Genomic DNA, 27,048 nt, shown 5'->3' with positions numbered 1-27,048 from the left:
CATCTCAGCATGACTGATTGGATGTCATTGACATACTTGTTGGTACCGGTTTCCTACGTCGATAAAGCTGTCAGCTTTGAAAGGAGAATTGCATCTCTGTGTAAAGTGCAGAATTATATAAGCACACATGGGATTTCACAACACCTAATGGTATTCCAGCATTATAGATGTGACATTTGAACTCATATTGACTTGCAAAATTGACTCATATTGTCTAATTGCCTTTGTAAATTTAGCATCAGTGACACAGTTTGCATACCTTGCCATTTAACCTTGCCATTTCCTGTAATCATATTTTGACATCATGTCTAGAGATGTCCACGGTGGCATATCTTTCCCCTACAGTCATTTTTTATTTCAAAAACAAAATAAAGCTTGCAAGGAAGGAGATCTGGGGTATACAGATGATGTGAAATGATAACCACATTGTTTCTGGTAAAAAAAAAAAATAAAAAAAAAAACTTCTTGGTTGACAAAGCAGTGTGTGCAGGTGCATTGTGGTGGTGCAAGATCTTATTCTGGGTGCACCATTTCTCCTGCTATTTTTTTCATGGTGCTTTCCCATAGATGCCTAAGCACTTCAGTGTAAAATTACTTAGGTGTGCTTAGGTGTGCACGCTGAATTCCGGAAATGTTTTGGGTCCTCCCGTTGTATACCAGGCAGCCAGACAAACTACTCATTTTCCTACCACGTTTACATTTTTCAACCACTCTGATATCTGTAATTTCATGGGGAAAACAGTAATATACAGAAATATATTTGGGAAATTGAAAAGGTGTTTGTGTCCATAACTGTTTAATCATAATAATTTGACTTTTACATTTAACTGTTCTCTACTCCAAGTTTCCTGCAAAGCCATCTTATGTGTCCATCGGGGCTAATGCTTGAGTTTATAAATTTCTGCTTCTGTGGATTGGGGTAAATCTGAAAGGAGAACATTTTAAAGATGAATTCTTTGATCTTTATAGTTGACCCTTATGGCCTTCCATATTTGAACAAACCCGCAGGAGGCAATCTCAGGCAATCGGTTTCTGTCAGTTTGAGTATGAAGCCAATTCCTTTTCCGCTTTTGTCAGAATTGTTTCATTATTTCTTTGCTCCTAGTTTGGACCTTTTACAATTGGAAAAAAACTATCCTTCTGACATTTTGTACCAAAGGCAGTTTATATTATTAACTGTTTTTCAGAAAGGACTGCAAGCCCAGTCAGTAGATTCTTGGATATTTTTGAAAAGTTATGTTGCATGTTTTCTGGCTTGACTACAAGCCAAGCTTTCCACAAAGCACAAATAGTGACAACAACAATACCCACAGTATCTAAAACACATGTTGACCATTACTGCTAAGTGCTAATTTTAATGTGACATTGGTTATGTGCAAATTATTTTAAATATTTTTTTTCAGAAATATGTATTAAGTGTATTAAATACAAATCAAATACAGTAAACCTGAAACAAGACGTGTCCATATACACAGGCTAAAGATATTCAATCTCAGATTTTCTCTATGGCATACAATTCATGTTACCATACAATGTTCTTCAAAAGCCGATTAGAGCATTTACTTTGTTCACATCAGAGGTAATTTTAAAACGATCAATTTGAGGCTAATTTATTTCAGCTTTAATTACACTATATCAGAAATCCAGTGTGTCAAAACATACAAAAAGCTAACTGTCACCTTAAAAAGTCTTGAGGATTTCCAGAAATTGATGTTGGCATCATGAGGAAGGAGGATTATATAGAAATACAAAAGTAACAACTCAAGAGGTCAGTCAGAAAGTTAAAACTTGGTCGCAACTGGGTCTTTCAATAGGACAGCGATCCTTAGCATACCTCCAAAATTGTGTGTGTTAGTGTGTATGTGTGTGTGTATGTATATATATATATATATATATATATATATATATATATATATATATATATACACATACACACACACACACACACACATATATATATATATAAAATATATATATATATAAAAATATGGCTTAAAGATAAAGTGAAAGTACAAGAGTGAAAGCCCAGAAAGCCCTGTCCTGAATCCCATAAATTTTAGAAAAAATTGTAGACTGAACTGAAAAAGCATGTCCAAGCAAGGAGGTCCACAAACCTGACTGTCTTATCATGAGGAATAGGCAAAAATTCTTACGAATGAATTTTGGTATTAATGAAAATCCTGTAAATTTGGACCAACATTAGTATCCTCCTGAGTGGATAAGAAGACTAACTAATGTAAACCATGACTTGATCAACTTCAAATCATATGAGTTGCATGGATTACTGAACTTTTACAGTATATATGGATTATACTGTCAAGGTTAAATTGCTTATTTTTATTATGTTTACTGCATTTAGCAGACACCCTTATCCAGAGTGACTTAAAGAAGTACTTTGTAATCTCTATCAAAAACATATCCTCATGCTAGTTCACTGGGCACAAAGAATACAATTGTGTGAAAACATGTTTTTTATTTTATATGTTTTATATTGTTAGCATTAATATATATATATAAAAGAAAGCAAGCCAACACATACCCATAAATAAAGACAAAAGAAAAGCCACTGTATAAACAGAAGATGGGCTGGTCTGTGTGTGCAAAAGCGTACACTGCAAAAAAATACCTCAGCTGACAGAAGATTTAGTGTTCACTTATTATTATTAATATTAAATATTATTCAATATTTTTATTGGCATAGTTGTGAATCAAAAAAACCTTTACTTCTGTCTTTCAGAGTTTACCCTGATCATTCATTTTGTGTTCTCCTCTGTCTGTGTTTGAACCTTAATGGAGTTTTGTGGGCATCACTATATCCAAATGAACTGTGTCCGGAACGCACTTTGTACATTATGGGTGGTCAAAATATGCACGAGTATGAAGAAGGAATCAGCCTTTCTGAAACTTTTGTAAATCCAGTGGAAAATTTTTGTTAGTTTTGTCTTATGCAAACATTTACACAGAACGTTACTAAAAGATTGATAAATGAGGCCCATTGTGTTAAATGGCTGCAGGAGGAAATGGACAAATGAAATTAAAAATTGTGTCTCAATGTCTTTAGCCTAGCTGGATATAAACATTTGGTTTCACTGCACACTTTTACGTACAATATACAATGTGTTTTAAGTGTTCCTCTAAAACCTATTAACTGATTCATGTTCTCAGGCAATGCTGTGGTCCTTTAAAGTTGCTATCGAGTGATCTGTACGGAGTTTTCTGTTAAAAAAGACCAGTGTGTGCACTGCATTATTCATTATAGGAGGTCTACGTATGCACTTATATAATATGTACAGTACCACTTCTCTATCAACAGCTTTAGGCACATTGGGATCCAATTACCCACCAATATGCAGACTATGGGCCTGATTAAGAAAATAAATAAATAAAACAGGGATAAAAAGGATTACTTTACAACAGGGCTTCCATGCTGGAAGCTACATTCATATGTGTAATGAAGCTTAGGCCTCCTTCTCCATTCTGAGACTATTAGCTAAGTACTAAGTGCTACCTACCATGCACACCTGTGCTGAAACATCTTGGAGGCATATTACTCCTCCACACCTAATATAGCACATTAACCTTTAGTTGATTATCAGAGAGCGCAGAGATATCAATCTGAAATATTCACTAGCTTCATATCCCCAGGTGAGACATTTCTGTTAGAGCTAGCAACATATTTCTCTCCTACAATGGAACAACAAAAAAATAGCTCCAGATTGAATTAGCTTTGGGTTCTTTAGTTTGTGTGTGCAGGGCCATTTTTTTTTTGGTGTTTGTAAACATAAGAAATATATACTATACATTTACACTTTTTTTTTTTTTTTTTTGCATAAGTCTGCCATGCACCTAAAATTATTGCTCATTGTATCATGTGCAATAAACATATAGGTCATTTTTTTAGATTTCTGTCTGTAGCTTGTCTATGGCTATGCATCAGGAAGGCCATAATATATAGTGGATATAAAAAGTCTATACACTCCTATTAAAATTGCAAGGCATTTGTGATGTAAAAATTTAATCAAAATAAATCATGTCAGATCCTTTTCCACCTTTTAAGCAGTCATATCATGATTTTTAAATGTTTTTGAAACTTTATTATTTTGTTAATTGGGTATAATAGAATAGGTTAACATGCTTAAATGCTCAAAAAACCCCACATTATTTGTTACATACTGTACATTATTGCAGTACCTCTATTCCCAGGCTACCTGAAATGCTCCACTTTCTCCAAAGCCCCTCCTGCCAAAAAACCCAGAGTGCTCTGATTGGCCATCTGAGTCATTGCGTTGTAATTGACCAAAAACCTCAAGCATGTGTCATAAATATAATGCCCCTTGGGTCAGCCTCCAAGGCTTCTAAAGCAATTATCTGCTAAGCACATGTCGTCAGTTTTATGGTATCAATTTGAGCTTGAGTCAGATTCAGAAAATGCAGATCATCAAGCGGAACCAAATTTGCAAATATGACTAAGGTTTTATTTTGTAACTCGCTCACCTTTCATATACAATGTAAAATCCGAAGCCCCACCTGTGGTCCATAAATCTATGCTATGTACATAGTTTTTTGTGTACATAGGTACTGATGCGATATATCTTTGGAAAGCTAAGATTCTTATGATTTGATTGGTATAAACTGTTTCAAGATACAATTACAACTGCAGCTACAGTGAACGTCACTGTCAGACCATCAACATACAAACAAATAATTTAAAACTGAGGCTATTTATCAAACTTTAGCTAGCACGTTAGCAGATGTCTACAACTGAGTCCTGGGTCACAACACAAAACTCCGCATTTGAACAGTCAATAGCAGATACGTCATACTTACAGGTTCCGATTCAGAAGTGCAAGTTTGTCAGAGCAATGTGTGAATAGCCCCACTTTTCAGGAGTAGCCTTCGTGTATAGACTGCCTTGTATTCTCCCAAGTTCAGGGATCTGTCCTCCATAAAACGTACTGTGCACAAGCAAATGTTTGGGTTGTACTGCTCAGGAACAGCATTATAATTGAACAGTAACCACTGATTCCTAATTCTGTCTGTTTTTGGCTAAACAAGATAAGCCTTGCAGATCTTATACATGCACAAACGGATACATTACATACCCAAACAAAACGAAAACATAAAAAATCATGATATGACTCCTTTAATGTGATCTAGAAACCTAAATCAGTCAAGTAAAACACAAATAGAAATATTTTAGGGAAAGAAAAAGAAAAGTGCATAAGTGTGCATGCCCCTCAAAGCGCCCTTTGCTTGTAATACAGCATTCATTCTTTTTGTATAAGAGTCATGATTTGGCAATTTTGTTACACTCCTCCTTGCAAAAATATGCTCCAGATCTATTAAATTACAAAGGGCTTTCCTGTTCGCATTCCTCTTCATTTTGTTAACAAATTTTCAATCGGATTTAAATCTGGGCTCTGGCTGGGCCATTCCAAAACAATTTTCTTTTTCTGAAGCAATTCCTTTGTTGACTTGGGTTTGTGCTTTGGGTCATGATCGTGCTGGAAGGTGAATGTTTTTCTTCTTCTTCAGCTGTCTAACAGGTTTTGTGCCAAAATAGATTGGTATTTGGAGTTATCCATGATTTTCTCTGTCTTGACTAGCCTCAGTCCCAACTGAAGAAAAGCATCCCCATAGTGCAATGCTGCCTCCACCATGCTTCACCATAATTATGGTGCTCTGTGGGTGATAAGCTGTCTTGTTTTGCAACAAACACATTGTAGAATTATGCCCAAAATGTTCTACTATGATATCATTAAACCCTAACACAACTTACCTCATGGTTTGGGGTGATTGTATGTATTGTATGGCAAAATTTAGGCTGGGATTTATTTATTTATTTATTTATTTATTTAGAGAAAGGGCCACCTAGCTATCCTACTTCATAGCCCAGAATCTGAAGAATATGACAGATTGTTGTCACAGTGGTCAAAACGCAGGAAGTGACCAGTACTTGCTGCATGTTTCTGTAGCTTCATTAATGAAAGTCTCTTGGCAGCCTCCCTGTTAAGTCTCCAGCCTGCACGGTGGAGCCTTCATGGTGTTCCATATTAAATCTAATGTTTTGGAAATTCTTTTGTACCCCTCTCCTGACTAATACCTTTCAATGATGAAATGCCATACATGATTTGTAAGGTCTTTGTGTCACGATTCCCCCTTGAAGCAGCATGCTCTAAGCGCGAATGCACGAGCACCTGCTTTTCCGTTGTTGACCGTACTGACATCTGGACACGTGTGTTTTGTTTATGTTTCTGTCATGTCTCCTCCCTGTTCTGTCATTGGCTGGGATTTCACGTGGGTCTGTATTGCTCTCAGCTGCTAGCGGTTTAGACGCTGATCATGTCCGCATATATACCGCGCGCCTCCCAGCACACAACGCGGAAGATTATCTTAGAGTTAGTTTAGTTCGTATCGTAGTCATAGTCACGGTCCATGTTTAGAGTTAGTTCGCGCTGGATTATCCGCTTCCAGTCCCTCGTCATAGTTCGTTTCTCGTTTTATTTATCGACCCTGTTTTCCGTGACCATGACCTAGATTCCTGCCTTGCCCCATGTATGCCTGTTTGCCAATTGCCTGACCTCTTGCATGTTTGTGGATTACGTTTTGGATCACGTTTTGGAATTGTCTGCCTGTCTCTCTTTCAAATAAACAACTGTTCATCCTGCACTTGCATCCATCCTATCTCTGCTCTGTCACGATTCAGTGACAGAATCTTCCGCCCAAACATGGATGCAGCAGGAGAACGGAGGAGACGCCAATCCCGGAAGTCGACCCCAACCGTCCCCGCTATGGACTCAGTCCACTTCCCACAATGGACATTTATGGAGCTTCCTGATCCATTTGACGGATTTTTTGGGTGCCCCTGAATATTTTCTGGTAGACTGTCAATTCTATTTCACCAGCCTGTTAGACCCTAAGCCAGAGGAGAAGCAATGGCTCTGATTCATGTGGTCCCGGTTCTTTGGACCGGCCCGTCAATGGGTGCAGCTCAAACTGGATAAGCACTGTAGGAACCTGGACAGTGTAGAACAGTTTGTGGGGGAATTCATGATGCGATTCAGGAGTCCGGAGGCGAAGGACGAGCTAGAACAACTTCTCAGTGGGGTAGGTCTGGCAGGCAAACCTGCCCTGCCGTTTACCCACTACTACAGGCAAACTCATGCAGAGCTCAACTCTGAAATCCAAGTCAAGCCTCCAGTCCCCGAAATCCCAGTCAAGCCTCCAGTCCCCGAAATCCCAGTCAAGCCTCCAGTCCCCGAAATCCCAGTCAAGCCTCCAGTCCCCGAAATCCCAGTCAAGCCTCCAGTCCCCGAAATCCAAGTCAAGTCTCAAGTCCCTAAGGTCCAAGTCTTAGGGACTTGAGAGGTCCAAGTCCAAGGTCCAAGTCCCAGTCAAGTCTCAACTCCCTAAGGTCCAAGTCCAAGTCAAACATCCAGGCTCTGAAGTCCAAGTCGAGCCTCCAGGCTCTGAAGTCCAAGTCAAGCCTCCAGGCTCTGAGGTCCAAGTCAAGCCTCCAGTCTCTGAGGTCCAAGTCAAGTCTCAAGTCCCTGAAATCCAAGTCCAAGTCAAGCCTCCAGGCTCTGAAGCCCAAGTCAAGCCTCCAGGCTCTGAAGCCCAAGCCAAGCCTCCAGGCTCTGAAGCCCAAGCCAAGCCTCCAGGCTCTGAAGCCCAAGCCAAGCCTCCAGGCTCTGAAGCCCAAGTCAAGCCTCCAGGCTCTGAAGCCCAAGTCAAGCCTCCAGGCTCTGAAGTCCAAGCCAAGCCTCACGTCCCTGAGGTCCAAGCCAAGCCTCACGTCCCTGAGGTCCAAGCCAAGCCTCACGTCCTGAGGTCCAAGCCAAGCCTCACATCCCTGAGGTCCAAGCCAAGCCTCACGTCCCTGAGGTCCAAGCCAAGCCTCATGTCCCTGAGGTCCAAGCCAAGCCTCACGTCCCTGAGGTCCAAGCCCAGTCTCACGTCTCTGACATCCAGGCCAAGTCTCCACTCTCTGACGTCCAGGCTAAGTCTCCAGTCTCTGACGTCCAGGCCAAGTCTCACGTCCTTGACGTCCAGGCCAAGTCTCACGTCCCTGACGTCCAGGCCAAGTCTCACGTCCCTAAGCTCACGTCCAAGCCTGCTGATCCAGTTGACCAAGCTCTGCTAATATCCAAGCCTAATGACCAAGTTCTGCTCATGCCCCAGTCTGCTGACACGCCCAGCCAAGTTCTGCTCACGCCCCAGTCTGCTGACATGCCCAGCCAAGTTCTGCTCACGCCCCAGTCTGCTGACACGCACAGCCAAGTTCTGCTCACGCCACAGTCTGCTGACACGCACAGCCAAGTTCTGCTCACGCCCCAGTCTGCTGACACGCACAGCCAAGTTCTGCTCACGCCACAGTCTGCTGACACGCACAGCCAAGTTCTGCTCACGCCCCAGTCTGCTGACACGCACAGCCAAGCTCCGCCCATGCCCAAGGTTCACCTGGTGACCTCAGAGCCTCAGCCCCCCTGTTCAGCTGAGGTCGTCGCTCAGCCCCCCTGTTCAACTGAGGTCGTCGCTCAGCCTTCCTGCTCCATGGCAAATATCGTTCCCCCCTTCTGCTTCGAGGAGACCCACGCTCCTCTCCCTGGCCGCACGGAGACCCACGCTCCTCTCCCTGTCCTTACAGGGGACTTCGCTCTGCCTTCCAGTTCAGCTGGGGACGTCGCTCCGCTTTCATGCTCCGATGAGGACGTCGCCCTGCTTCCCTGCTCTGCTGAGTACAGTGCTCTGTTTCACTGCTCCACCGAGGACATTGCTCTGCCTTCATGCTCCGCCGAGGTCGTCGCTCTGCCCTCATGCTCCGCCGAGGTTGTCGCTCAGCCTGCCTGCCCAGCTGAGGTCGTCGCGCAGCCTGCCTGCCCAGCTGAGGTCGTCGCTCAGCCTGCCTGCCCAGCTGAGGTCGTCGCTCAGCCTCCATGTTCAGCTGAGGTCGTCGCTCAGCCTCCATGTTCAGCTGAGGTCGTCGCTCAGCCTCCCTGTTCAGCTGAGGACGTCGCTCAGCCTCCCTGTTCAGATGAGGACGTCGCTCAGCCTCCCTGTTCAACTGAGGACGTCGCTCACCCTCCCTGTTCAACTGAGGACGTCGCTCAGCCTCCCTGTTCAGCCAGGGTTCAGCTTGGGACATTCAGCCCAGGGGGCCGGGGCCGCCAATGAAATGGGATGACTCATGGCACTCCAGGAGGAGTGCCTTGGGGGGGGGGGGGGGGGTTCTGTCACGATTCCCCCTTGAAGCAGCATGCTCTAAGCGCGAATGCGCGAGCACCTGCTTTTCCGTTGTTGACCGTAATGACATCCGGACACGTGTGTTTCATGTTTCTTTCATGTCTCCTCCCTGTTCTGTCATTGGCTGGGATTTCACGTGGGTCTGTATTGCTCTCAGCTGCTAGCGGTTTAGACGCTGATCATGTCCGCATATATACCGCGCGCCTCCCAGCACACAAGATTATCTTAGAGTTAGTTTAGTTCGTATCGTAGTCATAGTCACGGTCCATGTTTAGAGTTAGTTCGCGCTGGATTATCCGCTTCCAGTCCCTCGTCATAGTTCGTTTCTCGTTTTTTTTATCGACCCTGTTTTCCGTGACCATGCTCTAGATTCCTGCCTTGCCCCGTGTATGCCTGTTTGCCAATCGCCTGACATCTTGCATGTTTGTGGATTACGTTTTGGATCACGTTTTGGAATTGTCTGCCTGTCTCTCTTTCAAATAAACAACTGTTCATCCTGCACTTGCATCCGTCCTATCTCTGCTCCGTCACGATTCGTGACACTTTGCAGACCATGGCTTTAGCAGTTGGATATATCCAAGAAGATAATTTATTTATATTTTATTTTATATGTCTAGTTTTAATCATAATTATTATAAATTTTGGTAAATTATACACACAGCAGTTATCGAGGTGATATGTTACATACCACTATTATTTAAATAGAAATGGTTGTTACTGTAATGTTGACATGCTTTTCCATTTTATTTATGAGCATTTATATGGAATTATAGATATATTCCCACTGTATGTTACTATAATATACTGAAATAAAAAATTTGATAGCATCAAATAAGCTATTTGTCCTTACAGCACTCTATACTAAACAGTCAGTAATGATATATGATGATATATTTTCCCCAGTGGAATCACAGAACGTAGGAAACACCAAAACCATAATTCTACAGGATGAGTTTTGAGGCAAGGAGAAAAATACAACCTATGATCCATTATTATGTAGGTTTTTATTTATGTTTTTCTCGGCAGGGTGTCCTTTGACAATAGAGGAGCTAAATGCAGAGTGCTGTTGTGGTGTCAAGCATGTTAGCACATAGGGAGTACAATTCTAGATGTGTTTTTCCAGTGTCTGTCTGTCTGTCTGCATGTCTATCTATCTTCTTATTTCATTTAAATAAAAAATAGGTCTTCAACTACCTATGGAGTCATATTCCTATTTACAGTGCAACTCTGCTAAAAAAACAAAACAAAAAACTATTAATTATTTTTCTTACTTATAATGTAAACCTATTTGTAGTGAGAAGCAGGGGCATAGCTACGTGGTGGCCATGGGTGTCCAGTGCCACACCTGATTGAAGCTTGGCCAACCCTCTGGCCACCCCTGTTAGGTGGAGTGTTGGGTAAGTTGCTCAAAAAAAGTAATCCACTATAGATTACTAATTACTACTTTAAAATTGTAATTTGATTACATTACTGATTACTGCATGTAAAATGTAATCAGATTACTAATTACTTTACTTTCATGTTGCTTTCAAAACCTGTCAAACTTACAAAAATACACTACAAAGTTCTTTCAGTAATTTTAGCACACATCAATGTATGACATGATCAGAAAAAGATGGATTTATCATGTTGGTGTTTTCACTGTTTGTAGGACTACCAGACTGATAAAATATAAAACTTTTCTTCCTAGGATAGTTTGGTGTCACAAGTCAAAGGTATGGGTTTAGCTGCTACAGTGCCATGCAAAGTACATTATCTTTCCTTATGCTATGCTCATTTGGTGTTCACTTAAACTGGAACTCATATAGACATATACACACCTTGTTTTCCTGCGTAGCATGAGAGGATGTTACTGTTTCAGTTTCAACCCCTTTATTGGTATAAAAAATAAAAACAAAATGGCATATATACATTTTTCCTAATACTGACTGTGTGAGCTAGCGTTTGGCAGAATTGAGAGCTGTCAGCCAATAAGAGACAAGTGTTTCCACGTATTTTCCTGTAAACCCACTCTGATTGATCTCGCCTCCGTTCACTGAAGATATAAAATTACAACACTGCCGTCTTCTTTTACTGACGTTCAGTTACGTAGTGACAAACCGCTCCAAGTGGAAAATTATTTGGGGCTAAAGAAAAAAATCTTCAGAGCTACAGCCCTGAATGCCCAGGCCAGGTTACACCCCTGGCAGCCGCACAAAACGGGATTTATTTTAAAAATGCATTTTACTTAATATTGTTTTCTTAACAATAAATTTGTAGTGCAAGTAAAGTAAATTTATTGACATCAGTAACTGTAATCAAATTACATAAATTTAAAATCTATTGTGTGACATCACTGCATACTCAACTAGGCTAGGAGGCTTGAGGCTAAGCTAGGAAAAAAATATTTTGGTAGTCTAGTGATGTCCAGGCAAGTTGGCAACATAAGATGATACAGTGATCAGGTGAGTAAAAACCAGGGGTGTAACCTGGCTTAGGCATTTATGGCTGTACCCCCAAAGATTTTTTCTTTAACCCCAAATAATTCTCCACTTGGAGCGGTTACTCACTACGTAACTGAATGTCAGTAAATGAAGATGACAGTGTTGCAATTTTGTATCTTCAGTGAATGAAGGCGAGACCAATCAGACAGAGTTTATAGGAAAATACATGGAAATACTCATGTCTTATTGGCTGACAGGTCTCACACACAGTCAGTCAGTATGAGGGAAAAATGGATACAGTGTCCTTCACTGATATTGACACCCTTGGTAAATATGAGTAAACCTTTTAATCTTTTGTTAAAAAAAATTCTAACTTGATCTTTTGTTAAAAAAAATTCAGAAAAATACTCTGCTCTCATGGATATGAAGCAATTGCAAACAAAACACAGGTTTATCCAAAAATAAATATCTTTGTTAAATATAGGTGTGCAACAGTTATTGACACCCTTTTAGTCAATACTTTGTGCTACCTCCCTTTGCCAAGATAACAGCTCTGGCTCTTTTCCTATAATGCCTGATGAGGTTGGAGAATGCATGGGATCTGAGACCATTCCTCCATACAGAATCTCTCCAGATCCTTCATATTTTGAGGTACATGCTAGTGGACTCTCCTTCAGTTCACCCCACAGGTTTTCTATAGGTTTCAAGTCAGGGGACTGGGATGGCCATGGCAGGACCTTAATTTGTGGGCAGTAAAACATTTTTTGTGTTGATATTGTGATATGTTTTGAAACATTGTCCTGCTGGAAGATCCAACCACGACCCATTTGAAGCTTTCTGGCAGAGGCAGTACAGTTTTCATTTAATATATGTTGATATTTGAGTCCATGATGCCATGTATCCTAACATAATGTCCAGGTCCTATGGCAGAAAAAGAGCCACCACCATATGTAAACGTGGGCATGAGGTACTTTTCAATATGGCTACCTCTCTGTGTGTGCCAAAACCACCTCTGGTGTTTATTGCCAAAAAGCTCTATTTTGGTTTCATCTGACCATAGAACTTGATCCCACTTGAAGGTTTTTTTCTGGAAACCCTTCCAAACAACTTGTGATGCTGTAGGTGACTTCGGATCGTAGTTTTGGCCCCAACTAGTTCTACAATTCTCCAGCTGTGATCCTTGGGGATTTTTTAGTCACTCAAACCATCTTCTTCACAGTGCGTTGATACAGTATAGACACATGTCCAATTCCAGGTTTATTCATAACATTTCCAATTGACTGGAACTTCTTAATTATTGTCCTGAAGGAGGAAATGGGCATGTTTGTGAATTTTTTTGAACAAACTATCAAAACAGCCTTCTTTGATCATATTTACCAGGGGTGTCAATATTAGTGGGGGCGGCTGTGGCTCAGTTGGTAGAGCGGGTTGTTCACCAATCGTAGGGTTGGCGGTTCAATTCCCGGCCCACATGACTCCACATGCCGAACTGTCCTTGGGCAAGACACTGAACCCCAAGTTGCTCCCGATGGCAAGTTAGCGCCTTGCATGGCGCTATTGGTGTGTGTGTGTGAATGGGTGAATGAGACACAGTGTAAAGCACTTTGGATAAAAGTGCTATATAAGTGCGCCATTTACCATTTAGTGGGGGGCACTGTACCTGGTGGGCTGACAACATGAGAGTTTTTGTTCATCTCTGAAAGATTTGTGTTCATTTTGTTTAATGAGAGTCCCATAAGCTTTTGCTTGCTGACTTTATTGAGCTTTTTTCTAATTTTATTCTGAAATTAATAAAAATTGTTTTTTGTTTTTTTGTTTTTTAAATGTTTGTATGGCATTACAAAAGATAACTTTAAATTTCTTGTGTACATTTGTGATCTGTAAATTCTGTAGAATTTGAATAATTATTGTCTGTAGAATTTGTTTCACTGGGTCTTACCTGGCCACCCCTGAAACAAAAGTTCTGGCTGCGCCCCAGGTGAGAAGAAAGGTAAACCAGCTAACAAAAATTTTATTAGCATGGATTCCCAAAAAAGTTAAAGATGATGCCATGACCTGTGTTATCCCTGTTGAGAAAACAGATGCAGTAACTCATAAACAACCCATTCATTTACCTTCTCTGCATCATTTAAATAACCAAACAGTGACTGAAAGTATACAGAATTATTTCAAGAATGTTCTTTTTTTTGTTGTTGATAAATAAAAAAGCTCTCTCAAGTGAAACCTCGAATGAACTGTACATCACATGGAAATTAATGAACACAACAATTAAAATGACAAGCCCTAGAGAATATTGTTGTTACACACGATGCTTCATGCATACTGAAGGACTTCTTTGTATATAAAACCATCAAGATATTCAAAGAAGTATTTAGGAAATCCCAGATTCTCTTACAATTTCATCAGGCACATCTGTAACATCAGTACATTCTTTCTTTCACTTGTGAGACAACAGCAGTGTAAATAATATTGATGACATTGCTGTTAGGATTGTTATGTTGATAAAGTGAGGAGAATCATTTTAACTTTACTCTCACTACACTAGAAGCACACAGATTGAATTTTCAGATTTAAACATCTACTACTTTTTATGTAAACTAACAACAACTTCTACATTCTAGAAGCACTTTGCTTATATAGGCATCTTGCAGTGTCCTGCTTCTTTGGAAACTTGAGCTGTAAGCGTAGCAGATGTCAGCCATTTAAAGATCAAATTAACAACAATAATTGGCATTATTTTATTAATTTGACAACTCAAAATAAAGTAGCATATATCCTTTGCATACATAATGTTTTCATGACCTTAATCTAGTATCTTGTGGGTACATTAATTTATGTGCACCATCAAATGTCAGCAGATGATATAAAAAAAAGCAAAATATTAGGATATGCTGGATCATAATCAATATTGATGTTGGAAGCCGTGTTGTTAAGTTAAATCAAATTTTGCAGCAATATATTGGAAAAGCACTAGTGCCCTATTAGATGTATATTTCAATTTTGCTCATTCTTATATCATCATATTGCATTTTACATCAGAGGACAAAACATATTTTCAATCCAATTTTTTTATTCCTTGAATTTTTTTCAGGCTTAAAGTGTTTAAAGGCAGTATGTTATGCTCCCGCCGACAGATGGCACTACGGCGTCGAAGTGCAAAGACTGCTGCAAGCGCGCGCGTGCACAAGATTACGTAAAGAGGACTGTTTAATATGGACGCGTGCCTTTGTTTTGGTTTTGTTCTCTTCCTGTTCAGGTATTGGTTTATGTTCGAGGGTGTCTCATTATTGGTTCCAGCTGTCTGTACTTAAGCGTGATTATGTTGGTTACAGGGGATAAACCCCTCGTGTTTGTGATGCACGTCGCGCAGTATTAAATGAGTAAGTGAATGAATGAATGGAGTGGTGAATACATTTAGTATGCTAAGCGATCTTGTTTACGTGTCCTGTTCCCTGCCTCGCATCCAGTTTCTTGTTTAAACCTTGATTATCTGTTCCTGTCTAGACTGCGTTTCCTTGTTTATTGATTCCTGTTCGAAAATAAAGAAGTTGATCTGCACCTGCTTCTGCCTCCGCTCCCGCTTCGTAACAGAATACTGCGCCTACCACGCGGAAGCAGCAGATCAAAATGAAAGCCGCCGAAGTTGGCGAGTTTGAGAAGTGGCATCGATCTTTCTGGGAATAGAGCAAACAGCTAAACGAAGAACTTGCTCAGATCAACCACCTTGTGAAGCAGCTGCAGCAAGCCGGGCTATGCACCACGTCACCACCCCCACTGCTGGAGAACTACGCCGCGCTATGCGGACAGCCGAGCTACACGGATTACTGGGGCTTCCCACCGCCGGGGAACAACCCTACGCTATGCGGGCAGCTGAGCTACACGAAGTACTGGGGCTTCACGCTGCCGGGGAATTACAACACGCTATGCAGGCAGCAGAGCTACCCGAACTACTGGGGCTTCCCGCTGCTGGAGGACTACACTGTGCAGTGCAGGCAGCAGGAGGTCGCAACCCCAGAGTTCCAGTCTAAGGTTAACGTGGCGACCTCGGAGCCTTCGCCTGGGGTCAACAGGGCGACCGCAGAGCTCCAGCCAGAAACCCGCAGGGAGGTCTCTGCCACTGGGGAAGCTGTCCCGCTGTCCCACTGCCCTGTCCTGCTGAGGAGGCTGTTCCACTGTCCTGTCCTGCTGAGGAAGCTGTTCCACTGTCCTTTCCTGCTGAGGAAGCTGTTCCACTGTCCTTTCCTGCTGAGGAAGCTGTTCCACTGTCCTGTCCTGCTGAGGAAACTGTCCTGCTGTTGTGTCTTGTTGAGGAAGCTGTTCCACTGCCCTGTCCTGCTGAGGAAGCTGTTCCACTGCCCTGTCCTGCTGAGGAAGCTGTCCCGCTGCCCTGCCCTGCTGAGGAAGCTGCCCGGCCATCCTGTCTTGCTGAGGAAGCTGTCCCGATGCCCTGCCCTGTGGAGGAAGCTGTCCCGCTGCCCTGTTCTGCTGAGGAAGATGTCCTGCTATCCTGTTCTGCTGAGGAAGCTGTTCCACTGTCCTGTCCCACTGCTCAGTCTTGATGAGGAAGCTATCCCGCTACCCTGTACAGTCGAGGAAGCTGTCCTGCTGTCCTGCCCTCCAGCCCCGCTGGGGATGTCGCCCAGCGTTCCAGCCCCGCTGGGGGTGTCGCCCGGCGTTCCAGTTCTGCTGAGGATGTCGCCCAGCCTTCCAGTCCCACCGAGGACAGCCTGGGGTGGTGCTCCGCTTATCTACAGCCCAGCGAAGGACACCTTGTTTTCCGATGCATCGCGAGACAGCTTACACAGGGGCCCCGGACCACCGTTGGAGGGAGGTTCTGTTACGCTCCCGCCGGCAGATGGCGCTGCAGCATTGTAAGAATTTTACCCAGTGGTGGGCAGAGCACAGACACACAGGAAGCTGTTTCAATGTTAAGGGGGGATTTATTTAAGATAATCGGTGAACGGGGGTGCGTGTGTGTGTGTGTGGGTTGAAGGGCGATCGATCGGTGAGGGTTACAGCCAAAGGGGCCGGGCGGAGTCGGAGTCACCTGAAATCCAAAAAAACACACAACAGCGATTAGCAAACAGACACGTGTCGGCAAAACTGCATAAAACACGCCAAAAATTCGCACACATGCTCAGAGATACTTCTCCCTTTCTGCAAGTGGAATATCGCCCTTTTATACTCTCCCCTTGCTTGCTGGATGGATGGTGGAATTCTTCCGTACGGTGCACCATTCACGAGCCGTGGGTGTGTCGGCGGCCCTGCCCCGCCGCCACGTGCTCTCTGGATGTCCAAAACATTTGGTGGCGCTGAAGCGGAGCTGTCTCTTCTGCGCCACTGCGGCAGTCGTGTGAGGAGTGATCTTTGTTTCTTGTGCGCCGGCTACTGGCCTGGTGCCACAGCGTCTAAGTGCAAAGACTGCTGCAGAGCGCGTGTGTGCACGGGATCACGTAAAGAGGATTGTTTAATATGGACGCGTGCCTTTTGTTTTGCTTTTGTTCTCTTCCTGTTCTCCTCCTTTTCTTTGCTTCATGCTGTATGTCACTCCTCCTTGCTGCTCCACAGAGGACATTGCTCCCCCTCATGCTTCACGGTCAGCATCGCTCCTCCCTCTGGCCTCGTGGAGAACCTCGCTCCCCACTCTGGCCTTGTGGAGAACTTCGCCCCTCCCTCTGGCCTCACGGAGAACTTCACTCCCACCTCAGAACTTGCGGAGAGCATCACTGTCCGCTCTAGGCTCCACCTTGAGCTTCATTCCTCCTGCTGGCTGCACAGTAGCCATCACTCCACATTCAAGCCAGGCCAGGGATAATATGTCATCTCTCTGTGATTCGGAAGAGACTGCCCCACACCTGAACCTCAGAGAGTATGCCAAATTCCTGTCTGAGGCAGACAAGATGGCCTCCCAAGCCATGTTCCTGTCTGAGGGCGGTGAGACTGCCTCTCAAGCCATGTTTCTGTCCGAGGGCAATGAGACTGCCTCTCAAGCCATGTTCCTGTCCGAGGGCGACGAGGTGACCTCCTAAGCCCAGTTCCAGTCTGAGGTCGAAGAGACGGCCTCCTACACCCTGTTCCTGTCTGAGGTTGACGTCCCGATCAACAACATTAAATTGAATCTGCTGACATGGCCAACCATGTTCTGCTCTTGCCTGAGTCTGCTGACACGGCCAACCAAGTTCTGCCATCCGGTTCTGCTGAGGATGTTGCTCTGCCTTCCTGCTCTGCTGAGGATGTCGCTCTGCATTCCTGTTCCACTGAAGATGACGATCCAGCTTCCCATGCCTGGGTACTGCCTAGGGACCCTGCCCCAGCCTCCTGCCTACTCCAGAGCTCCTTGAGGGGCTTGCTATCTGTGGGTCAATGCCCGACTCAGGACCTGAGGGGCTGTGAAGACATTTTTCCCAACGAGCCAGGACTTCCGGGGGAGGGAGTTTTTTCTGGCACTCTGGAAGTAGCGCCTTTATTTGGGGGGGGGTTCTGGCACAATTACCCTGTCACAAGTGCATGCTTCCGGGTTTCAGTGCTGTTGACTTTGTTTTCTTTAGACATGTGTGTTTTGTTATGGTTTATGTCCTGTCTCCACCCCTGTATTGTCATTGGTTGTCTCCCTTATTTGTCAGTATTGTTCTCAGTTGTTTTGTGTTTCAGCCCTGATCACGTTTGTTATATAAACCCCTTGTATGTCTATGTTCAGTGCGAAGTATTGAGTGTTATCAGCATTCCAAGCTGTTGCTCTGCGTGTTCGGTTTCTTGGTTTTGATCTTGTTTATAGCATAGCATTCTTTGATTCTTGTTTAGCCTCGTTAATGCCCATTTGCCGATCGCCTGACCCATTTCCTGTTTTTACCACGCCTGTGTTTCACGATTTGGATTTGTCTCTTTATTTCTTGTCTAATAAAGCTCTTAACTGCAGTTGCATCCCTTCTAACCTCCATTACGTGACACATATATATTAAGTAAAGTCACTGACTTTAGCCACCAACTGAAGATCGGTCTTTGCCTCATTATTGGCCTTGAAAAAAACACAAATATGTCAATACATTTACAATAATGTTTTCTGACATCATATTTGAAATGAAAACCAGCTTTTCTTCTCCTTCAGCTCTTGATGTTGGTGCTTCTTCACTGCAGTCTGCTTAGGTTTGCAATGCTGGTATCTTTTTTGATCATAGAATTTTTATTGAAAATTTACATTTCACATAACACCCCACCCAACAACCCCAACAAACAACCACACCCAAAACCAAAAGAAAGGGGGAAACAAAAAACAATAAACAACCAAAGGAAAAAAAAACACAAAACAAACAAACAAACAAACAAACAAAAAACCTAACAAACATAAAAACCCAAAACAACAACAACAACAAAAAAAGGGGTAAGATGATCAGGAATTACAGTCTACCACTCCTCAATCCACCACCAGGGTGAGTACATCATTGAAATAGGTAATAAATTGTGCCCATTTTCCCAAAAATGATTCACCCCTGCCTCTGATGTACTTGATTTTTTCAAATTTTAAAAAGAAGATTAAATATTTAAGCCAGACTGATATAGAGGGGGGTTGTGGAGAGGTCCAAGACGACAGTATTCTGTGCCGAGCAAGTAACGATGCAAAGGCCACAACACTAGCTTCTTTATGGTTCAGAGGTTGATGCTGAGATGGAACACCAAAGATGGCAATTAAAGGACAGACATCTAATTTGATTTTAAGAACGTCAGACATAGTTTTGAAGAAAGAGTTCCAAAAGTTCTGCAATTTGGGACAGAGTGCAAACAGATGACTGAGGTTACAGGGCGAAAGTTTGCATTTTTCACACGTCAGGGACATTGGGGTATATTTTAGATAGTTTATTCCTAGAGGTGTGAGCTCTGTGGACCACTTTAAATGGTATGAAACTAAGTTTAGCACAGGACCTGGTGGTACGTATATTATCTAACACTCTGCCCCAGTAATCATCCTCAAGCTCCAGGCCCAATTCCTCTTCCCAAGCACTAATGGTTTTGATATTGTAAGAATCGTCCTGTGACCAGATCGTTGCATATATCCGTGAGATAATGCCACCCTTATTAGGATTCAGCTTGAACACTAATTCCCATGCAGACTTTGTAGGTAAGGAGGGAAAACCAGAGAATAGGGAGGAGACACAATGCCTAACTTGAAAGAAATGGAATAGGTGGGACGGAGGCAGGCTGAATGACGAGGATAATTCAGAAAAGTTTGCAAACACATTATTAATGAAAAGATCCTCAAAGCGTTTCAGACCCTTCTTTTCCCACAAAGAGAATGTGGAATCTATAAAGGAGAGGGGAAAGAGGTGGCTTTTACATATAGGTGCCATGGTTGAGGCCGAGATGGATTTAAAATGACGGCGAAACTGATAGAAAATGTTTAGAGAGGTACATACTATTGGATTATCTGTGTATTGTGAAAGGGCTATAGGAAGGGAGGAGAACACCATAGCAGGGAGGGAGGTTGAAGTACAAGACTTCGCTTCTAAGTGGCACCATGGAAGAGAGGGGTCCTGTACCCAGAGCACCAGTTTCTGAATATTAGCTGCCCAATAATAATACATGAAATTGGGCAAGGAGAGGCCACCACTTAGTTGACTCCTCTGAAGTGAAAATTTGGAAACCCTGGGAGTTTTCCCTGCCATGCAAAAGATGAGATTAATTGGTCTATATTCTTGAAGAAAGATTTGGGTAAAAACAAAGGGTTGGACTGGAAAAGGTAGAGAAATTTTTGGAAGAATTTTCATTTTTACTGTGTTTATTCTACCAAGAGGGGATAATGGTAGAGCTGCCCATCTTTGGAAGGCTGACTTCATGTATGAAATTAAGGGTGTAAAATTCGCCGCCATTAATGCAGAATAAGAACGGGTGACATTAACTCCAAGATATCTGAATTTTGAGTCCTCCAAATGAAAAGGTATTTCAGTCTGTTTTATTTTTTGGCCAGATTGGTTTATGGGTAAGCATTCACTTTTCTGTAGGTTCAGTTTATACCCGGAAAATTTCCCAAAGTCATTTAATATGCGTATTATCTCAGGACTAGATGCAATCGTATTTGTAACATAAAGTAGTAAGTCGTCAGCATATAGGGCTAGTTTATGTTCAATTCCTTTGCGAATTATACCCTGAAATACAGGAAGAGTTCTAAGAGCCATCAAGAAAGGCTCAATTGCTATGGCAAAAAGTAAGGGAGACAGGGGACATCCCTGGCGCGTACACCGTGACAGAGTAAAATAGTCAAATTTAGCATCGTTGGTATATATGGAAGCCATGCGGTTCCACATATAATAAACAGATCCATGATATCAGTCCATCCCCAAAACTGAACCTCCTTAGCACCGTAAAAAGATATTCCCATTCAATCCTATCAAATGACTTTTCTGCGTCCAAAGAGATGACCACTTCAGTTGAGGCACTGTTTTGTTTTGAATACAAAATACTAAGTAGAGTACGAATATTAGAAAAAGAATACCGTCCTTTTATTAACCCGGTTTGCTCCTCTGAAATAATGCTAGGGAGAACCCCCTCTAAACGAGAGGCCAAAAGTTTGGCCAAAATCTTGACATCAGCATTGAGGAGGCTAATAGGTCTGTACGAATTACATAATGTTGGGTCCTTCCCGGCTTTGACCAATAGAGTTATAGACGCTTGTCTCAATGTTTGTGGCAGAGTCCCTAGTTCTAAGGATTCCTCGAATACAGCCAGAAGTAATGGGGCCAATACAACATGAAATTTCTTATAAAATTCGGCAGGAAACCCGTCCGGCCCAGGTCATTTTCTTAGGTTGCAATGAATTGATTGAGTTAGTGATCTCATCTAGGTGATGGGCCTGTCAAGCTCAGATGCCAATAGAACTCGAACTCCACCTGCAAATTAAGCCTTTGTTTATGCAGCTCAGGGGTCGGGTTGAGAGCATATTGGTCATCAATGGCTCGAATATTATCCGATATCTCTTTTTTCTTATCCTTGCGTTGCTTATTGGCATGAGCAGAATAAGAGATTATCTGTCCCCTTAAGAAGGCCTTTAAAGTTTCCCAAATAAAGAGTAAGAGATTGAATCAGTTTGATTAGTAAGAAGAAAATCATCTATTGAAGTAGAAATATACTTGCAAAACTTTGAATCGGATAGAAGTAGAGAATTAAGCCTCCATGGTGGACGAAAGGTGCAATGTGAAGGTAGAAGAATGTCAAGACTTAGAGGAGTGTGGTCTGAAATAACAATTGGTAGATATTCAGAGTTTACAACCCAAGAAATTAGAGTTATTAATAAAAAAGTAATCAATGCGAGAAAAAGATTTATGTACGTGAGAAAAAATATATTTTCTCACTGTGGGGTTAAAATACCTCCACGGATCAATGTAACCATTCTGAACCAAAAACTCAGAGAACACCTTTGCAGAGGGAGCCTTTGCAACAGCGCTAGATTTGTCCTAAACCGGGTCAATAACACAGTTTAAATCTCCCCCAAATATCAAGAGATGTGTGTTCAAAGCAGGAATTTTTTATAACAATTTCTGATCAAAAGGCGCACTATCAAAATTTGGGGCATATACATTCAACAAAACTACTGCCGTTTGTGAAATTTTCCCTTCCACAATCACATATCTACCATTTACATCAGAAACAACGTTATCAAAAGAAAAGGGCACAGTCTTACTTATCAAAACAGAAACTTCCCTGGACCTGGAATCAAAATTGGAGTGGAACATGCGATGTACAGCGAGCTTGGAGTCTGCGTTGCTCCCTGAGACGGAGATGAGTTTCCTGAAGAAATGCAACGTCAGGTTTTTGTAGTTTTAAATGTGTCAAAACCTTGGATCTTTTAATGGGACCATTCAGACCTTTCACATTCCAGCTTAGGAATCTGAATGAGCTTCGGGTATTTTCCATCAATTTAGATTAGTACAGAATGGAGTACAGAGAGGTTGATATCAATAAAGAAAGGGGGGGAAGAAAAGAAAAAAAAAAAAAAAAAATTTTAAAAAGGAGAAAACCCCACAACAACAACACTGAAGTTAGCATCAGCACCATCTGTTCCAGTGCTACAATGCGGTCACTGTAATCGTTTAGGTGCTGGTCAAGCTCGTCAATATGCCGTCCTTGTGATTCAATACCCGATTTAAAAATCTCAAACAACGCAACAACTGGGGCCAGAACGGAGTCAATAGATGCTTTTACCTGTGTTGCAATGGTAGATGTTACTGTAGCTCTGCTATTAAAGTGTTGCGGAGATTTTCCAAATCCAGCGGTAGCTTGTCGCAATGACTCGTCATGCTCGGTGAAGATTTAGGTTTCCATAGTCTTTCAGAAGTCATAATTCCTTTCTGGTTATAGTCGTAGACCGAGTAATTGAAAATGAACGCACCAAATGCCTTAGAAAAGAGTCAGGTTGCCTGAAAAGCACAATTAAAAGATAAAATGCTCGGAAGCTCACTCCACTCGTGCCTTCTCACTTACATGCTCAGCCAGAAGTCGCAATGCTGATATCTTGATCTATCATACATTCTGGATTTCAAAATCTCAGAGTTTTCCAGTGAAACCAAGAAACTTCTTATTCATGGTCTTGTCTTAGTCTTAGCCTGTAAGCATTTAAACTTGTCTTGGTGTCGATTGCTATGGGTGTTGGTCTTGTTTTGGCCTTAACTAAGATGTTCTTGACTACAACAATGGTATGCACTGATTGGTTCGTGTCAGTTGCGATTCACCAAACAGTGTTACCCTCTACTTTCAGTCAACTCTTCCATGTTTTGCACTGTCTCTGCATATATAATAATAAATATAATAATGATTTATGATGAGGGTGAAATTAATATTATTTGTATAATGATGTGATACAGTCGCATAAGTATGAAGAAAGTACATAAAATTCTAAGGTGCTGTATGCTAAATTAATGTTGTGATTTTGCTTTGTTCTCCATACAGATGTAACCCCTGCTGTTTTTAAGTATACTTAAAATGACAAATTACAGATGCAACCCCTCTTTTTCAAACCTAAAGGCTAAAGTGTGACCCTAGAAAGATTTAACATAATAAATTGTGCTCATTAAAGCGTGGCTCACTTTTTGTGCCTTCTTTTGCATCCTCAGTACTAAGGCTATTGGAGTTGCTTGATGATAACCTGTAGCATATTATTATGAATTGTAGCATTTTGTCCTTCCCCACAGGTCTCTATTTGTATAGTAAATTGGCTGTGGAAGAGAGAAAAGACCAGACAACACCGAAAATAACCGCAATCTGCATGTATTTCACGATTAATGATCAAAGCAAAACAGATTGCAAACTTCGCTTGGTGAAAATATCAAGTGGGAATGCTACAGCATCTTCCTACACTACAAGTAACATGTAACTAATGAAACATTATTTACAATTAATAAAAAAAAATTAAATATAAAGCTTGAGGCGCTCATTGCTAGCAGCACACAGCAGTAACAAGGTAGGCTAGGCAAGAAAAAATGTCTACAGATAATGCTAGGTGAGTGAAAATAAAAGCTAGTGCCCACTGTGTTTTTTTTTCTGATGCTCAGTCATTGTCGGTCATTGCATTGGTCATTTTCACCATCCAAGCCAACTAACGTAGCTAGCTAATACGGATATACTTTATTTGAAATCAACTCGCTAATGTTATAAAGAACAAATCTAATAAATAGTCTAAGTGCATGAACACTTGTGCATATTTAATGAGCACTATTTAAATTGGGGAAACATAAACAGAGCTAAATAAAATGTTCATTGATGAGCGTAATTAATAGTAAACCAACATGAGGAAATAAAATAAACACAAATATACAGTTTAAAGTGATTTATTCTATCTTCCTTTGGTTGTGTGCCACTTTCCACCCAGTCTGTTGTATTAGTGCATTATATTTTGGACAGGTTGCCAAAAAATTAGTAATTAGTAAATGGGAGATTTAGGTAGCTTTTGAACTAGGCTTAATTAATTATAAAAATTAAACAGTTATTAGTTATTGGGGCGGCTGTGGCTCAGGTGGTAGAGCGAGTTGTCCACTAATCGTAGGGTTGGCGGTTCAATTGGCAGCAGCTCTGCTACCATTGGAGTGTGTGTGTGTGAATGGGTGAATGAGACACAGTGTAAAGCGCTTTGGATAAAAGTTCTATATAAGTGCACCATTTACCATTTTATTATACAGTAATAATATTAATACTTATTATTATTATTATTCCCAATGCTTTATGTCTTTCTAAAACTTAAGGTTGCTATACAAAAAAAAAAAAAAAAAACAAGAAAAAAGGAAATCCTGTATTTTTTTCTGTTTTTCCTCCCGGACAAGAAATCAAATATAAGAAAGTACAAATCCTAGTGTATACTCTGTACATGAGTGTGTATTTTGTAAAGTTGCTTACTCACTATATAATTTCATAACATATACAACAGGTCCAATTATTCATTTGCCATCCTTGCTCTCGGTACTCTCATGCACAGCAGATCTTCGGTTCAGGTTTCTGGTGACACAAAAGTGAAATCAAATTAGCTTTAGTTGCTAACTGTACAGAGTTTGATCCAATTTAAAGGATGACAACACAGCATATTTGTTTTTAAAGTAGAGAGACTAATTCAGAGAAGGAAAGAGAAAGTAAAAAAAGGGACGGAGTAAAGAAAAGGTCTCATGTGACAGCTTAAAAGCAGCTTTGGCAGAGGGATGTAGTGCCCCATCTACTTCTGCAAAGAGAGGGGGGAAAAGGTGGGTAAAGAGAGTTTACAGTATATGCTGTCTGGCTGGATTTCATGTGTATTAAGAGAAACTCTGAATCTGGCTCAAGCCTATCCAAATTCTAACCAAACTTCATATTTACCCAGTAAGACAAAAAGAAAAAACAACAAAAAAAAAACATGCAGATTATCATCTCCATGAGAAGCCATAACGCACTCCATCCTGACATGTCAGAAAACTTTAAGAAATAACCTTTGAACAACATTTCTGACTGTCACAACACTGGAGAGTCCTTCTAAAAAAAAAACTAAATAAATTTCTCCTCACAGAAAACTTTATTTACACATATTTATGTCGACCAGGCATCATACAAGCATGACATTTTAACAAGTGCATTAATGATTAATAATAAATTTAGAACAAGTGGATTAATATAAACCTTGCAGGTGAAACTACTGTCAGATTCGTGCTGCTTTAGAAAATGAATCAACATTTTCTGGCCAAACAAATCGAGCATTCGATAATGCTGTGGTGTAGAATCCTTTCAAAACTTGCACAGCCTAATGCAGTGGCCACTGATCCTCATCCTGGAGACTGATTTTTGTAGTCTCCTGTAGTTCCTGTAATCTCCAACTCAAAACTAACAAACCGGATCCAAATGCACAAAATATGGTCAGATTTCACAATTAGGTAATTTGAATGCTTCTGTCATTATCAGTCACTAAATTACCACAGCCTATGGTGTGTTTTGTAAACATTGCATGTCATAAGATATAAGAATCCATGATATTCGCTGGAGTGCAGCCAAGACAAATATATTTCACACAGCAACCCAGTTTAATCTGCTAGACTAATGCCCACTTGAAAGAACCTAAACATATATATACACACACACACACAGACACACACACACAAAATACAGTGTGATCAGGTTCCTATGCACTTGTTGAGCATGTTCCCTTGAAGTGGTTAATGTTTACACTAAATATTGTAATTTAGTTCCTTCATTTAGAAGCTACTTGTGCCTTGTGTTGTAATTTTATGCAAGCAGCCAAGTTTATCTGTATAATATGAGCACGCAAGGTTCCAGGGCACCTACTGAGGATAAAATTGATCAAACATGTACTGAAGCACTACAGTGATTTGTGTTTGTGTCAGTTTTACTATATCAGCTTTTCTGCATGTAATGGCATTTATAGTTTTCTGCATGTAATGCCATTTATATATATATATATATATATATATATATATATATATATATATATATATATATATATATATAAACCGCTTTGATCTTCATTAGTAGGTAACATCTCTGTTCTGAAAGCTTGATTTACCTTTGATTCATTTATTAATGCCACAGGTGCATCTCACAGTAGATGCAATAAGCACCCACATTAAGGTACTGAATGACAAAGCTAAGCCTGAGGTCTTTTTTCTCTCTTTGCCTTCATTCTAGAGTGACTCACAGCAGCCATGGTTTGAATGCACCCACATCTCTAATTAAATGTTTAGTCCAATTAAGAGTGAGCTTGTGCCAAAACACATCAAACATTTACTCATTATATCACACCAAGATAGAAGATAGAAGTCAATGTCACAGAATGAATGAAAGAGTTTGGGAGGAGGAGGAAAGGAAGAAATTTGGATGGTGGTAAGGATAAAACAGAAATGTAGAGAAAAAGTACAGCACTTTTAAC

The 27,048-nt window shown here is 41.4% G+C and overlaps 1 protein-coding gene across 3 annotated transcripts in view; it reads left to right on the top strand.

Moving 5' to 3' along the window:
* Window positions 1–27,048, top strand: part of LOC108271544 (cadherin-22) — a 273,022-nt gene that overhangs the window by 217,796 nt on the left and 28,178 nt on the right. The gene's annotated exons all lie outside the window — the stretch shown is intronic.

Source organism: Ictalurus punctatus, chromosome 11, assembly GCF_001660625.3.
Source record: "Ictalurus punctatus breed USDA103 chromosome 11, Coco_2.0, whole genome shotgun sequence".
Taxonomy (NCBI): domain Eukaryota; kingdom Metazoa; phylum Chordata; class Actinopteri; order Siluriformes; family Ictaluridae; genus Ictalurus; species Ictalurus punctatus.
Note: the sequence above shows the minus strand (reverse complement) of the source record. Positions and strands in the feature narration are given on the sequence as shown.